This window comes from Anopheles maculipalpis, chromosome 2RL, assembly GCF_943734695.1.
Source record: "Anopheles maculipalpis chromosome 2RL, idAnoMacuDA_375_x, whole genome shotgun sequence".
NCBI classification, from domain to species: domain Eukaryota; kingdom Metazoa; phylum Arthropoda; class Insecta; order Diptera; family Culicidae; genus Anopheles; species Anopheles maculipalpis.
In genome coordinates this window covers 55,094,550-55,103,923 of record NC_064871.1, presented here as the reverse complement: position 1 = coordinate 55,103,923, position 9,374 = coordinate 55,094,550, and the positions used below count along the sequence as shown (strand labels likewise).

At 44.6% G+C, this 9,374-nt stretch overlaps 1 protein-coding gene across 1 annotated transcript in view; it reads right to left on the bottom strand.

Moving 5' to 3' along the window:
* Positions 1-2,034: 2,034 nt before the first annotated feature.
* The window catches only part of LOC126557466 (polypeptide N-acetylgalactosaminyltransferase 16-like), a 359,463-nt gene continuing 352,123 nt past the window's right edge, over positions 2,035-9,374 (bottom strand). The window contains exon 5 of the mRNA XM_050213255.1: positions 2,035-2,054. The gene's annotated coding sequence lies outside the window, so the exon portion shown is untranslated. The remainder of the gene's footprint in view (positions 2,055-9,374) is intronic.

Below are 9,374 nucleotides of genomic sequence, written 5' to 3'. Positions count from 1 at the left end.
TGCGAGTAGGATGCAGTAGGGCTGAATGTATCGAACGAAATGTATGTCGCGCCGCCCATTTCTCTTAATCCGAACTGGAATACACCAGAACAGGTTAATGTGTTTGAACAGCGGTGTGTAGCTGTGGAAAGAACGAAAAATTATCTTCTTTCCGGTCCGCTGGTTCGCGAGTGTTTGCGAGAAGCGCATCCTCACGAACCTTCTTCACCTGTCCCGTTTTGTAGTTAACTCGAGCTCCACGAAAGGCAGCGTGCGTGTTGCTGAAAAATTGTCACCATCAATACCAATACCGGTGGCCCAATTTTTCTGCACAGTCTTCAGACTTTCACAACGATCGAGGTGAACGATCTTTCGTTTTCGACATTCTTTCGATATCTTTACAATAACACAAAGAAGTGTTTCGGGTTCACCTAACGCGAAACTTGATCTTGTGATGGTATATATCTCGTGTGTGCTAGTGTTAAAGACTGGGGGTTTCCTAATGGTTCTGTTATCCGAGTTCTTAAAGAAACGAAGAAGCAAGAAATTTAATGGACGGCCAGCAACCATGACGACAGCGAGTAAGATCATGAAGATGATCATGATGATGATGCCATAGGCCTTGAACTTGCGACTTGTGTTGGTACATGTTTTCGCTACATGCGGGTGACCCCTGTGGTCGGATGCCGGTAGTTAATGCAGTCGGTACCCGGGCTAATGACTCGCTATGGTGTTAGGTCGAATCGGCACCGGTCCCTCGGCTTCAGCCGTACGTTGGGTCGTCCCTTAGTCGTCTTTATGTCATTCTGGTCCGTTGATCGGTCGGTCGGTGTGGCGTTTGCAAATCGTCATACCCTTTCTGTGTGTACACGCGAGAGCGTTTATTATTTTATATGACGAAATTATGCAAATTCCTGGAGCATGTCGTAAATGGTAGGCAACCGGTGGGATTCAGAAGAAGATGGTTCGCACACTAGCCCAAGTCGAAAAGACGGTCCCGGGACAGGAGATCGTAAAATTTTTGCGAACGATGTCTGCAAAACTTTGATGATGTCGAGCGTACTTGCGAAGGTGCGAATGTTTGAGACCGCAATAGGATAAAAGTCTATCTGCGCGTGTTTGACATCCGATCCGGTTTGAAGCAATAAATGAAATCAGGTTTTGGGCACTTGTTTGTGTGTCTCACCCTGAAAACGACCAATAGATGGGACAAATAGGACCTTTCTGTTTGTTTTCGGATGGGTTTAGGCTTTTGCACACAATGCAAAGGTGTATCGTTCCTAATTAATGCCGCTTAGAGATTTTACTAGCACTGTGTCATTAAAGCCATTATGAGCTTTATGGCAGAGATGTGCGTTGCGGGATATTCATTCATGAGAAAAAAAATCAAATCACCCTTGATTATCAGTCAATTTGATGGAGTTTAAATATGACTCAAAAGGCGATAAGTGAATGTGTCAGCGGAACAATGGAATGAGGCATCTTTTACATCATTAATAATCGGCACCAGCATCGGGAGTACGCTTGACACAAAGAAAGAAGACGGGGTCTATTAACCGATTAGGGGTTTTTATTTAAACTCAAGCGAACAAGTGAACAAAGCCACCATCGATGCGGACAAAAGGCAAGCTACATTTATCTGGAGGGATTTCTGAGGTTCGTTGCTTACGATGCGGTTGAAATCTTTTGTACCGAGATGCGTGATTCAATTAAACACACGATCACTTTGTTTGGTGTGAATGGATGGGAATTGTTGTTCAACTTGATGAAGCAAATTTTCCAAAATGTTTCCGTTCATAATTAACATTATGATCGTGTGATTCAATAAAAAGGGCTTTCTAAAAAGCGAAGCAAATATTTCCAGCTCTAGAAGTATGCAAGGCAATGTCGGTATACATCAGTAAAGAGGAGAATCAAAATTTCACTATTCAAAATGTGACGGCAAGAAAGCGAAATCGTATTCTACATTTGATTCCACTCTGCTGATCAGTATTCATTCGTAATGTCCCAGATAACCGGCCGCTGTCGTCATTGCGCCAGTGAAATCCTGACTCGTTGTATATACATTTTTGGTTCTCTTCTCTTTTGGTTGGAGCAAAATGGCTAAACAGACGACGAAATCATAACTGCAAAAGCTCAAATCGTTCGCCATCCACACGGAATACTGATCAACGCCAATTTTTGGCTCCAAAAACCCTCGTGGATGGGTAATCTTAGTTGCCTCACACTATGCCATACCGGGAAGCATCTTGTGAGCACGTTGTGTTTTCAGGGTGATCGAGGACATTCAGCACATATCGATCGTCAGTATTCACGGTGGTGTAGAGAAGCGTGTCATCAAATTAAAATTCGGTAATTGATCGAGCGGCCCCATGGCTTGTTCGAGTGACACACACACAATCGGTAAACTCTCGGCACGTTTTTGGTTGAAGAGCGTGCGATACTGGCACTGGATTGGTTTTGATTGGAATGCATGGTAGCTCACTCGAAAGAAGGAAACAAAACAAGAATACATACAAGTTTGCGAAAAAAATCGAGTAAGGCACGTGCAAACAAAAAACTAACACAACCTAAACATCAAAACATAGGTTTTAAATGCAGCGATCATCAACGATCATGAAAACGCCGAAGGTCTTGAGTAAAATTGGCATGATTTTGGTGCAAAATACGCCGCGTAACGCTCGATTACGGAAGTGCGTCGTCGTTATCATTAAATTGGACAATTGACAGTTACCGACCATGTTCCGGGTGACGCGATTGCACCAAAGCATTTCTGCTTGTGCAACATGACGTGGCGTCGCTCATGTCTGTTAAGGTTAATTAAACTGTCTTCATGGACAGGCATGTCGAAACCTCGGATTACGATGACTTCGGTAGCAATTTTGGGAAGCAGATGGACAGCTGGAACATTCGGTTGGCAGTGATTTTGTATGACGCCTGTGCCTGTGTGGGAAAAATGGAAATTGCTCTCGCACGGGTGCTTGCGGTCGGGAAACACACCGGCCACCAATCGTAGGAGCGGAACGAATGTCAAGGCCATTCGGAGTCGTTGCGTGATTAAATAAGCGGGAGTTCGTTTGCTTTTTGGAGGAAGCTTCCTCACCAATTATGCTGTTAATCATTGTTAAATGTTGGCCAGAAGATGGAAAAACTAGAATTTCGATTTCGGTGTACTGATACATACATTTTCACAATTCACAGAAGACAGTTCTTCTTATAGATTTTATGTTTACAGACGCTCTAGCATGTCCATCGGTAGGTTAATTGGATTGAACTCTTGGCAGAATTGATGCGCGAAAGGAAGTCATCAATCTTGTTTTTTGAAACAGTGGAGTTTTGTATCAGCGCTTGTGTAATAAAATCAAAGACACAGCACATCATCGCTGTTATATCCGATCGATTCTAGGGATGTTTAGCCCGACCGTTCTGTAAGATGAACGAGTCGCGAGTGCTGCTGCGGTGTTGACGTTGACCGCACAGTTGAAGGCAATGTGGCAAAATTAATTAGTCGCTTCGTGAGGGCAGACGCGCCAAGGAGGACGCTCAAATCGCGTGCCTATTAATTATCGGTGTGAGCATGTGTATAAGAGTGAGTATGCGTCCGTGTACGATAATTTGGATTATGTTTATTCACGGGACGTGGAATCGATAGAGAAAAACTGCCCAGACCTCAACGGTAATGTGCGACGGGCAAAAGGGATTTGGCATTGTTTTTCTATCTTACAAACCTCAACACATACTCGCACGCGGGATGATGATTAGGTTGCGTTGGAATGTGACGGTTGCTTGTCGGGTGACCTCGCGGGGTCACTGATGATGAGTCCATTAGGAGGAAGCGAGAACAGCAAAACATCCGCCGACATATCCGTGCTATGATCGATCCTAATGAGGGAAGATCGTCGGCATCATGCTTTTGTCGGAATGGTTCCGGTTGTGCTCGATATTGTTGACGCCACCGTCGTGGATCATCTTCGAGGTTTCGAGTGCTCTAAATTGTTTTCCCCAAGCCAATTGAGAAGCTACTACCGCACCAGCTGACCGGACTGCGTGATTAGCATAATCGTGAGAAGCACAACCCAGAGAACAGGTGATCCCTGGCTGTCGAACAGCATGTTGTACAGCGATTTTTATGAGCCAATGTTCGTGACCAAGTGTGTTGGGCAATTGTTTTTTGGCGTTTCTCGATTTCTTCCGGCCGAATGAGCCGTACGTACGAACAAAAATGTCACACTCATTTGGGTAATGTTATTCGCAAAACATCTTCCCAAAGTACACAACTTAATAACAACCAATTCGCGTGGTGACTTTCTACGACCAGAAAGCAGGGACCGGCAAGTGTGCAAGCGGTCCGAATCGATAATCGTCCCAAATTAAACGAAGTGTAACGTGTGTCATGTTCTGTACCTCGTCGTTTGCTACCGCTTACGATCGAGGTGGTTGAGGCTTGTTTGACGTGCCTGTCGGTTTCCATAATCATATACAACATAATTGGGAGCAAAATGATCGGCAAATCGGAACGGAGCGAAAACGGGAAGATCAATCATAATTACATTATCCTCCCATGGCTGCTTCTCGTATGGAAGCAGAAAGAAAGGCAGGAAAGAACTCGTCGCAAGTCTGCAGTTTCGGGCCGAGGGTGCATCCCGGGTGCATTTCCAGCGTTTCGCACCGTCCTTGCACACTGATCAGGTGTGCAAAAGTGAGTCGAAAGTGCACGCCCCATTACAGATAACTTGTTCCGAATGTGGTTCACCAGTTCATTATGAAATACCGATTCGGGTCCGATGTGCAATAACAGAGAATCACCGGGTTTGCAATGTTATTTTTATATGTTGTTCGATTTAAAGTTGCTGCGTGTTGCTGTGAAACGTGATTTACTTACTGGCCAACGGGGAGGCATGAATTTAAATTACCATAAAGGGGTAAATTGATTTTATCTGACGAGAAATTTGGAAAAAATATGGAAAATATGTAAAGGCAATAAAAAAAATTAAAAAAAACTTTGGCCACATTGAGAAGTAAGATGACCCAAAGAACCCAACATGTCAGGGCAACTTTCACCGATGAAGAATATTTCACTCGCAGAAGAAAAAGAACATGCATTGCACTGTAGATTGTTTTTGGCCTTTTTGATATAAGCATGGCAAGTACTGTTCTTCCTGAAGATAATAATAATCTCCTTAGGGCAATCGATTCGATTTGGAGGCGAGTGTAAATCGTTTCGGAAAAATTACCGGTTTTTTGGCTGTAGTAGAGTTCAGAGATATGGAAGGAATCTTGAGACATCGGCATATCGGAGTAATGCATCGGGAGAATGCAGAGTGAAAAATTTATTACCAATCCACTTGACACTCTTGGCGATACTTTGAACGTGGTCAACGATGCTCGATTGCTGAAGTATCCCACCAGAACCGTATGATAGCTGATAATTTGCATGACATAAAGATGATTATCACTTACACGGCTCGTAAATCTTGTAAATGAAGTAGAATTTTTAGGTTTTTTTTTTTGGTCACCTCACCTCACCTCGGTTGATTAAAACTTGTTTAGCACTAACACACAAAAGCACAACATACCTTCGACGATGTCAAATTCCTCCACAATCTGGATGCTCCGGCTGGATGAGCAGCTTGATCGGCTACTGCATACACGCAATTGGGTAGGTTTGCGAAAGAAACCGATTCACTTTATCGTCTGTGTTGAAATTCCAGAAGTGTCCCTCAACAAGATTCGCTTGCACACGGCATAAGAACGATAACACCAACGTTTCCGCGTTTCCGTTGTCTGGTACAACACTGACAGTACCTCGAGATCGCGACAAGATCCTGTCCAGGACTTAGGGACCAAGATCGGTAGGTATTGTGAAATTAATTTTCCGTAATTCCGTTTTACCTTGGTTGTTCTACTGTTTGGCTGTGTTTGAAAGGTATTCTCGAAACAGTTCACCCAAATTCACCCCATAGGGCATCACAGAATCGAGAGCAAAGTTCATACAATTTGGCACTTTCTGAGGAGTTTTATAATACCTTAGACACTTTTTTAACCACTAGCCACTGATCGTCTTCACTGTCAGGATCGTTGTTAGATGAGATCCTATCAGAGGAATACTGATTTACGGACACACACAGACACACACTTTTTCTTTCCAACACGCACAAACACACGCGGACAAACGGTCGGACTGCGCCTGTGACCGTGGCCAGTCGCGGACAGATACAAAGTATTGCTCCGGTGCTGATTACAGCAGTTACTTATATACCTTCTTCGGGATCGCAGCTTGGCAGTTCGCGGATCGCGTTTGTTCTGCGCCGTCCACCCTGGTCGGACTCGGCCAACCATTCGCGCGATCGCGTTCTCCGGCGGTTCTACTTCCTTTTCCTCCCCGTTCGCATGATCGAACCTCCCTCATGGGGGTCAACAGAGAAAACCCGAAAGCTTGGTGAACGAGCGAGAGCGTATTTGATGCTTCTTCTTCGGGAAGCGCTCATGCGATCGAGTACGCAATATAGAAAAAAAAATCTCATTCTACGATCAAACGCAAGCGCAAAAGATCGGAGTGAGAGAATGGGAGGGATAGCGCGAGCGAGACGGAAAGCTCTTTCTGAAGACATCCTACAGGAAGCTCTGCTTTGACTCGGGAGAATCGGGAGACAAACAAGCCGAAGCCCCAACGGGACACGAATCCAGTTTAGCACACCCCGAAAAGGCAAGGGGTGGTGGTGACGGTGAAGGTGGTGCGCTAGTTTTCGTTCACTTTGGTGATGGTGAGGGTGTGAAACCTGAAGGAGTGATGGAACTGGCCGCCAGCGGCAATGTCGACTGTGGTGGATGCTTCTTAGTGGCACACGGTCGCAAAACGATCCGGCGGTAAACAAACACGTACAATCGAAGCGCGACGGTAGCTTCCTACTAGTGTCAGAGTAGGAGAGACGACAAACACGCCAAACGTGCCGCCCCGCATTGCTGAAGACTGGCCTCAGCATTGAACTTGAACGCGCGTGCTCGTTTGCGATCGTGACGATGACGCCACTAAAGCTCCCACGGAGCTGTCGAGCGGTTTGGAGCTTGGGAGGAAGGCTAAAGAAGGGGATGATTGCTGTGACGTAAGCGTCCGATCGTCGTCGTTGTTCGGAGCTTCGTGTTCGGAGTGGTTCGTGAAGTAGCAAAGTTGACAGACCTCCGTGCGACTGCGTTGAATGTTGTACAGCATCCAGTTAGTTTGTCACGCGACATCCTTCATGATGTTGTACGGAGTAATACGATGGAGCAGATCTTACGTTCGACCGGTTCATTATCTAATATGGATCGAGTGTTGGTTTTTCCTCCCGCACGCAATGAACGCATTAAAAATACTAAGGTTTGCTACAAAAAATTGCAGCTGGCCGTGCGTTACATTACCATATAACGGATGTCAAGTATCTGTTGATGAAGAGTGAAGCCATTTCCCAGTGCTGCTTGTTCAAGCCTTCCCCGATCCATCTATCTATCATTATTCAATCAATACATGGCGGTAGAGCGCTTACTACATTGTCGTAAAATATAACAGTCTATTTCCTCACGGCTTTTTCGTGATGCACGTCGGTTGAAGCCACCCAGCGAAGAAGGGGCCTCTAAATATGGTCATTTTCTTAATAAATTATGCTCACTAGTGGCAGAGTGTGGTAAGCGATATTTCCTTTTGTTTTATGCAGTTTTATACCCCTCTTTTTTCGTTACGTTTTGCCAGCCTTAACAGCTGTTGCAGCCATAATTATGCGTTTTAACCGATTGGAAACGATCGTAAGCATGCGATGTTACGTGTCTGGGTGGTAGGTCTGACGGGTTTTCCGAAGCATGGTGCCAGTAATCCATTATGACCTGCACCTGAACTTGAACTTGGACTGATGCCTAGTGCCATGCCTAGTTCACTGTTGGTTGGAGAATTTATCGTGGAAGAATTTATCAGCATTAAGAGAACAGAACAAAACGCTTTTTGAAGTCTCAATCAAGCCCAATCAATCGCGAATAGTTATGAAAGATTGTAACGGCAATTACGATTCTTTAGCTTTCAAATTTTCAAACAAATCATTGTCTAATCACATATCGACTAAAACGTTATTTTAAACAGTAAAAGTGTTATATTTCTTTTAGAAACGACAATCCTAGCTGTCAAAGAAAATCAATTGAAGTGGCAAAAGACTGGATTTAATTCGTGACTTATGAATAAATATGAATATGTATTTCATAATAGTAACATTATAACTAGCAACAGTATAATAGATGTATTTGTGAATTTCCAAAACAAGTGTGGATGTCTAAGTAAATCGTAAAAGCAATCCATAAGGTATATCCTAATCAGATTTATGAAATTTAATTCCCGGGTTGTTTTTGTTCAATAAAAAAACTTCGGAGCAAGTCTTTACTATTAAGGGTTTCAAATTATCTTTCAATGGCCTTCATGGCCAAAAAAAATATCTGAAAAATGTTGAAAATCAAAGATAACTGGACTCTAACGCTGTAATGCAAACATAATATTAAAAGCTCTCGTCAACTGTTAAGCTTTTTGCGCTATCGGACACACATCCAATTTGACAACCAGAATACGGATTTAGTGATTTACTTCTCTTTAATAAATTATGGTTAAATTCTTCTTCTTGTTCTTGGCCTGCTCAGGATTGAGCACGTCGTGTCGACATGGCTAGGTGTCCAATCAGTTTCCAGGAAACTCGGTCTAGGGCTGCAGTCCTCCGTCCACGGCTGCATTCGATCTCCGACAGGTTTGACTCCACTTGATCCAGCCAACGAGCTCGCTGTGCTCCTCTACGCCTCGTGCCGATCAGGTCACTGACGAGCACCTTCTTGGCGGGGCATGAGTCCGGCATCCTCATCACGTGCCCCAGCCAACATATCCTTCCAGCTTTGACTACCGTCAGGATATCAACACCGCCAAACAGCTCAGCTAGCTCGTGGTTCATTCCTCTTCACCACACACTTTACTCGCACACACCGCCAAAGATAGTCCTTTTGGCGTCCTCCGTCAGCATAGTCCAAGACTCGTACCCGTAGAGGACTACCGGACGTATAAGGGTGTGGTAAATCGTGCATTTCGTGTGTTGTTGGAGTCTTCTGGATCGCAGGATCTTGTGGAGTCCGTAGGCACGATTCCCCTGAATAATGCGCCTTCAGATTTCGCTGCTTACATTGTTGTACGAAGTTACGATCGTACCAAGGTAGCAGAACTCCTCTACCACCTCAAGATCGTCGCCGTCAACTGATAATCTGCTTCCGAGTCGGGCTCTATCACGGTCAGAGCTTGCGGCAAGCAGGTACTTCGTCTTCGTTGCATTGATCATGAATCCAATTCTATTGGATGATGTCGATGTCATCGTCGAAGCTAAGGAATTGAGAGATCGGGT